Here is a 6893-nt window from a genome sequence, read left to right as displayed (position 1 = left end):
GTTCTTCCAACTCGTCGAGTCCCAGGCCATCTTCAAGCAACTCGTCGAGTCCACCCATGTGACTCGTCGAGTACCACCGGTCTGAATCCATACAGAAGCATCTCAGGCCATGCAATTGATCCAAAACATAGATCCAACCTCCTACAATCCAGCCATCACGTAAAGTGGCAAACTTTACGTGAATCTAACGAGATCTAAGCCATATTCACCTTAAAACCAAGGTTTGGGACATGGTGGCTTCACTAAGCACTCAAACACAGGAACTTTAATGCACTCTAGGCCTTCAATATTCCAGATCTGAGGTAGCAACCTCAGATCTATCCTCCAAACTCCAAAACATTCCAAGACATACTCCCCACAAACCCCAAAATGATGAAACTAGGAATGCACAGCCTAAGGACGAAGATATTACCTCCAAAAGATGCCTCTATAGCAGCCAAACTCGAATCCAAGCAAAGCCCTTTGATCCAATCCACTTCTCCTTCAAGATCTCTTCAAACAACACCTCTCTAAGCTCTAATTTGCTCCACAAATGATCTCTCCACGAATTTAGGGTTTCTGGAACTCTAGGGGGATAAAGGAGGCTGTGGAGGGGTATAATGCTCTTTATATAGGGCTCAACCCCGAAAATTAGGGTTTTCTCCATACAGCACCTACTCGCCGAGTCCATCCTTGGGACTCGCCGATTAGGCCACTTGACACGCGACCATGACCGCGACCTGACTCGTCGAGTCCATCCATGGACTCGCCGAGTCGTCCTCTAAAACTTACACTTTTAGCCCTTCAACTCTACTCTTGCGATTCCGGGATGTTACACAAGCCTTACGACCATCCGGAGAATTTCCAATTCTCCCCCACTTAAGACACTGACAATTAACCACCGGTCGCCATCACCGATCTCCCAAAACACCCTTGCAGAAAACCCAACACTTACATGCAAATTGTTTCTCACCAGCACTAGCAACTTTTATAAAAATCATATTTCCACACTGAACAATCCGCTCGAAAGGAACCCAATCTTCAAATATCCATTCCTCAGACTGCAGAGGCTACCCGAGATTCAAACCAACGTCGCATCCGCCACTAATCCTCACAAAGATAATCAACGATAGATTGAAGCACTAATCCATAACCATATCGGTCCTTCAGGGAACAAAGGATACCAAAATGAAATCCCGAATACAACTCGCCAAACCCTCAAGGAACAACGGATACCACACGAAAACCCGAAACGCAATTCCATAACCATCCAACGAGACTAGCAAATAACAATACTCCACAATAATCATAAATGAACAAGACAACAAGGAAGAAATATACCCGTAGCTGCATCCGTCATTGCTCTAACCTCCTCCGCTGCAAGCTGAAAAGCACGACCCTAAGCACCTGGGGGCATCGCTCCATCCTGACCTCCACCTGTGATCCTCAATGTGGCCGGTGCTGGAGCCTGCACCGGTCCTGCAGCAAGGTGTGGACAGTTGACCCTCAAGTGTCCAACCTGATGACAATGATAAAATATCCTCAAATCTCGAACCAGCACTGACTGCTGACAATCCCTCGCATAGTGTCCCTCCTTTCCGCACTTGCGGCATGTACCACCGGACCGACAAACTCCGGCATGACCCCTTCCACACTTTCCATAGATGTGGCTACCCTAATCTCCCATCCTGGAATCAACGGCATTAGACCGTTTCATCGCCGGCTCCGACTGAATCGGAGCTTGCCTCAGCTCACACAACTGCAAATCAATCTCTAACTCACGCCGCCTGGCCGCCTCTTGCAACTCCAACAATGTCCCGCACCTCTGCGCGGACACAAACTGTCCGATGTCTCTCTTTAGCATACTCAGATATCAGGACATCTGAGCCTGCTCCGAAGCGAACTCAAGGCAAAACATTGCCCTCTCAGTAAACATATTGGTGATTTCTGTCACCGACTCCGAATCCTGCTTCAGCTCGAGGAACTCCTGAGCCAACCTCTCCCTCTCGACCTGCGGAACATAACGAGTGCTGAACATCTCTCTGAACTAATCCCATGAAATCGCAGCCCTCTGTGCATCCGAATATGACGCCGTGGTCAATCTCCACCAATCCTTTGCCCCGAGCCTTAACAGGTTCAGAGCGCACCTCACCCTCTGATCAGCAGGGCATGAACACGTGATGAAACATCCCTCCACGTCTGATAACCATCTCATAGCAACGATCGGATCCTGAACTCCATCGAAGGTGGGAGGCTTCGTATTATCGAAGTCCCAATACTGAAAACCTCTACTAGCTCCTCCCCCTGCCGCTGTAGCTGCTGTGGCAGCCGTCTCCGTGAGAGCCGCATAACACTCATCAAAATACTCCACCATGGCGGTCTTGATCGACCCAAACAACTCCGGCAGCTCAGCCCGAAACAATGCAACAACCTCATCATGCAGGATCTCACGAATCCTCGCATCCAACTCGCGCGTACTCATCTGACTGACAACCTCGGGCTGTACGGACCCACCCGGAACTCCCTCTCCTGCTCCTGATCCTAACCCGGATCCACTCCCAGCATGCCCTAAAATCTCCATATTGAAAATAAAACACCAAAATCTCAGACACTTCCCACTATCCCGGAAACCAGCTCTCATCCCAACCCTAGAGGTCATGGTTTCCCTGATACGCGTATGGGTCCTGTGCTTTCAGTAGTACGAGCCCATACTACCTTCCACACATACCCATATTTGTATGAAGTACTTCCACAACACCCTAGCGAAACATACAAAACAACGCTCTATCCTCACAACTAGAGGGACACTAGAAATCTCTCACAAGAAAACTCTAGGCTAGCAGGCATCATAAATCAGGCAACACATCAGGAAATCCTGAAGATCCCTAGCCTAACTCTAGCATGTTGTTCTATTAAAGCTCAAATAAACAAATGTCATGAATGGTAATTTGGGGTTACTTACTGGCTCCGGCTGATCGTACCTCCACGTCCTCCTTTACTATTTTGAAAACCATTTTAAATTCTCTTTTGAAAACCCTCCTCGATTTGAGACTGGAGTCACACAAGTGTTCCTCCAATTCGCTCAAACCAAGGCTCTGATACCAACTTGTAACAACCGAAAAATCCAAAAATTTAAATTTTTCGAAAACAACCCGATTTCATTAAATTATTACAAAAAGGTTTTCAATGCAAATCATTTAGTGCATTCCCAGAATCACATTTCTACAAAATCATGAGGAGCGGTACGATCACGCCTTCGCCTTGCCACAGTCTCCTGAAGAACCTGAAAAACATTAAACCACAACTGTATGCCCGAAAGCCTAGTGAGATATCCCCAAAATACCAACCACGTATACCATACACATATCACTCTATCTCGTAACGAATCACAGAACAGTCATGCATATCGGGTCTACTGTGGGACTGGTCTGCCTTGCAGGGCCTTCAGTCCACCTGGTCCACCCTCCGTGTCCAATCATGTCCCTCGAGTCTGCAGTGTGGTTGGTCCGCCCGCACTGGGCCTTCAACTCACCTGGTCCACTCTCTGGGTCTACAGTATGACTGGTCCACCCGCATCGGGTCTTCAGTCGGCCTGGTCCACTCTCCGAGCCTCAGCACATCTGGTTCGCCCTCGTGGGGCCTACAGCCTATCCGGACCGCTCGCTGGGCCTTCGGAATAACCGGTCCGCCCTGGGTATCTTGGCCTATTGCACAAAGCAGGACCTGCCTCAACCCAACTCCAGTCCAAATAACCATGTGCACATAAACATACAATCACATAACAATTCATATTCAGGCAAACCGATCTAGCAGATCACATAACACAACATACTCTAACAGGATACCGACCTAACCGGTCACTAGCATAGCATCATCCTATCTACCAGGATATTGACCTTAACCAGGTCTCTAACGAATACCATCCTAACTACCAGGATGCAAACATATCAAACAATAACATAACAATAGATACCCGGATTTCAATCCGATAAAAGGGCTGACCTTGGTGCCTTAGACCCTGTTGATATAGTGAGGACAACTCACCTCGAAACTGTCGGCTGAAAGGATAAGATCCCGCTGCTCCGAACTCCAACACGAACTCCTCCACTGAACACCAAAACACTCAACTCAATATATACCCTTATTTACCAAAATACCCCTGGAAGACAACTGGTCAATCCTTGGACAAGGTCAAAGTCAACCCCAGACTGACTCTACTCGCCGAGTCAACCCGATGACTCGCCGAGTCCCCAAGCTCAGAACTTCCCTCAATCCACGACTTGACTCGCCGAGTCACCCCGAGACTCGCCGAGTCCAACCACTCCGAGTCCACTCGCACCCAACTCACCGAGTCATCCCTTGACTCACCGATTCTCGACTCAACCATAAAATATTGGGACTCTTCGACAAGACTCGCTGAGTCCAATAACAGACTCGCCGAGTCTAAGGCTATCTTCAACCTACTCGTCGAGTACCACCGGTCTGAATCCATAAAGAAGCATTCCAGGCCATGCAATTGATCCAAAACATAGATCTAGCCTCCTACAACCCATCAATCACATAAAGTGGCAAACTTTACGTGAATCCATGAAGATCTATGCATTTTGCACATTAGGGATAGGGTTCGGGACATGATTGCTTCACTCAACACTCAACACAGGGACTTTATGCACATTTGGACCATCACCACTCCAGATCTGAGGTAGCATCCTCAGATCCATCTTCCAATCCTGAATAACTCATGAAATACACCCAAAAACCCCAAAACAACCCCCAAAGAAGACAACAACGGGGAAAAGAGCTCAAGACAGAGGATCCTTACCCCAAAGATGAGCCTAAACTGATGTAGACTCCAGATCTCCAAGCCCTCTTGATTCTATCCTCAAATTCCTCCCACTTCTCTTCACAAACCCTTTCTTACAAGCTTTAATCCTCTCAATAATGGAGTTATTACGTTTGGGGGTGTTCTCTGCAACTCTCAGGGGGTATAGAGGCTAAAAAGGATGCATAACATCCTTTAAATAGGGGCCAAACCCCGAAGGTTAGGGTTTTCTTCACCCAACACCAACTCGCCGAGTCCAGCCGCCGACTCGCCGAGTTGGCCAATTAACACACGACCAATTTGCGACCCTACTCGTCGAGTCCACCCATGGACTCGCCGAGTTCCTCTTTTCCAATTTACCCTTTTTGTCCATCAACTCTACTCTTGCTATTCCGGGATGTTACAATAAGTGATAGATCGATTGGCCATATAGATTGTCAGTCTCTTGTTCTTCAATTCTAGTAAATTAAGCTTTTGGTAGATTGGATATGACATCAAGTTGATGCAAACTCCATAATTAGCCAAATCATGTCTTTGTTGCATTGCAAAACTCACACGACAAAGTGAGGTGTCTCGTATTTATCATTTTTATTAGCATCCCTTCCATGGAAACTGTTGAACATTGCTCATTTCTAACAACCTGAGATATCTTTTCCAATTCCTCTCAAGTAATCATAAGATATTTAAGGAATTTGGTGTATTCTTTCATTTTTGCAATTGCATTGATGAACAATGTTTTAATTGCGATTCCCTTCACTTTCTTAATAAACATTTTGTGTTCACGCTCCAACAGATTATGTCTTGCTCGGGATGGAAAAGTAAGTGGAGGCGGATGCAGCTTAACCAAAGAAATTGTAGAACTTTCCTGCATCACCCATAACATGACATCATGCTCGTCACATCGTGAAAACTGTGTAAACCCTTTTTTCATTTCTTCTTTCACTTCTTTTTGCTGTTGAGTAGGATTCTCCATGGCTGCTTCGAGGATAACCAGAGGATAAAAAATAGTTTCTTCTCCAATAGATATCATCATCACATGTGTTTGTAGTTTCAGTTTGAAATTAATAGGAAGTAAACGTTTTGGGAGTAGTTTTGACAATTTTCCAAATTAAGTCTCTATATTCGATATGGAGGCTTGTTGACTGCTTAATGTAGCATCAGTAGCATTATGCCTCTTCTCAATAGCTTCCATGAACCTATGTAACACTGATTTGAGATTGGGTTTTTTCTCGAGTGGTGCTACCTCTTTTTGGTAAAATCCTCACACTTGTTTTCGGTATTTCTCGTCTTTTTCTTTCCTATATTCCTAATAGTGCTTCCATTCCTTTTTAAGCTTTATCCAATCTTCATCATATCGGTCACCACTTGAGTAAGATACTTACACTTTCATGTCCCCGTTATTATCTAGATCATAATCATTGGTTAAATATGGTCTACTAATTATCACACCTAACTTGTATCACGTGAATGGACTGTCCCATCTCGTAATCCTTCTATCCATATTGTCTAGCTTTTCTATCACCATAGTTATGCTTTCTGAAGCTCCATCATCATTTTCTTTTACTCTTATCACATCATCTCAATGGTTATGATATTCTCTTAAGTTGTTGGCAAACTTTTCTATTAAAGCCTTGTTGCCAAATCCTTATTTGTCATTAGTCCTTTAGAATCAAGAAATTGGAGAGTGCACACATTGAATCATTATAGAAAGTGGAGATTTCTTGTTGAACGTTTAGATTATGTTGTGGACAAATGTGAAGTAATCCCTTGTAACATTCTGATGCTTCATATAAATATGCTCCATCTAGTTGTTGGAAGTTTTAGATGTTCTTTATCTTAGCTATCTTTGAACGAGGGTTAGAAGTTTTTGATGTTCTTCTTTATCTTAGCTATCTTTCAACTAGGGTTAGATTATTGGATGAGTTCATTTCAAAGTTTGTCCCATGTCGTGATCTCTCCAGGTGGAAGTGAATTTAACTAATCATTTGCTGCTCCTGTAAATGTCATTATAAGCATCCTTAGTGGCATCGCATCTCATATAACATTCGCGACATTAAAGTAGTTTTCAATGTATAATACCTCATCAATGTGT

General features: G+C 44.8%; 1 non-coding gene across 1 annotated transcript; it reads left to right on the top strand.

Annotated features, from left to right (window-relative positions):
* The first annotated feature begins 6535 nt into the window (after positions 1 to 6535).
* On the top strand, positions 6536 to 6638 carry LOC145018867 (small nucleolar RNA R71). The gene has a single exon (XR_013667228.1). It is a non-coding gene; the product is annotated as a small nucleolar RNA R71 (small nucleolar RNA).
* The last annotated feature ends 255 nt before the right edge of the window (positions 6639 to 6893 follow it).

Source organism: Lactuca saligna, chromosome 9 (assembly GCF_052625555.1).
Source record: "Lactuca saligna cultivar CGN05327 chromosome 9, ASM5262555v1, whole genome shotgun sequence".
NCBI lineage: Eukaryota > Viridiplantae > Streptophyta > Magnoliopsida > Asterales > Asteraceae > Lactuca > Lactuca saligna.
This window is presented reverse-complemented; position numbering and strand designations above follow the sequence as displayed.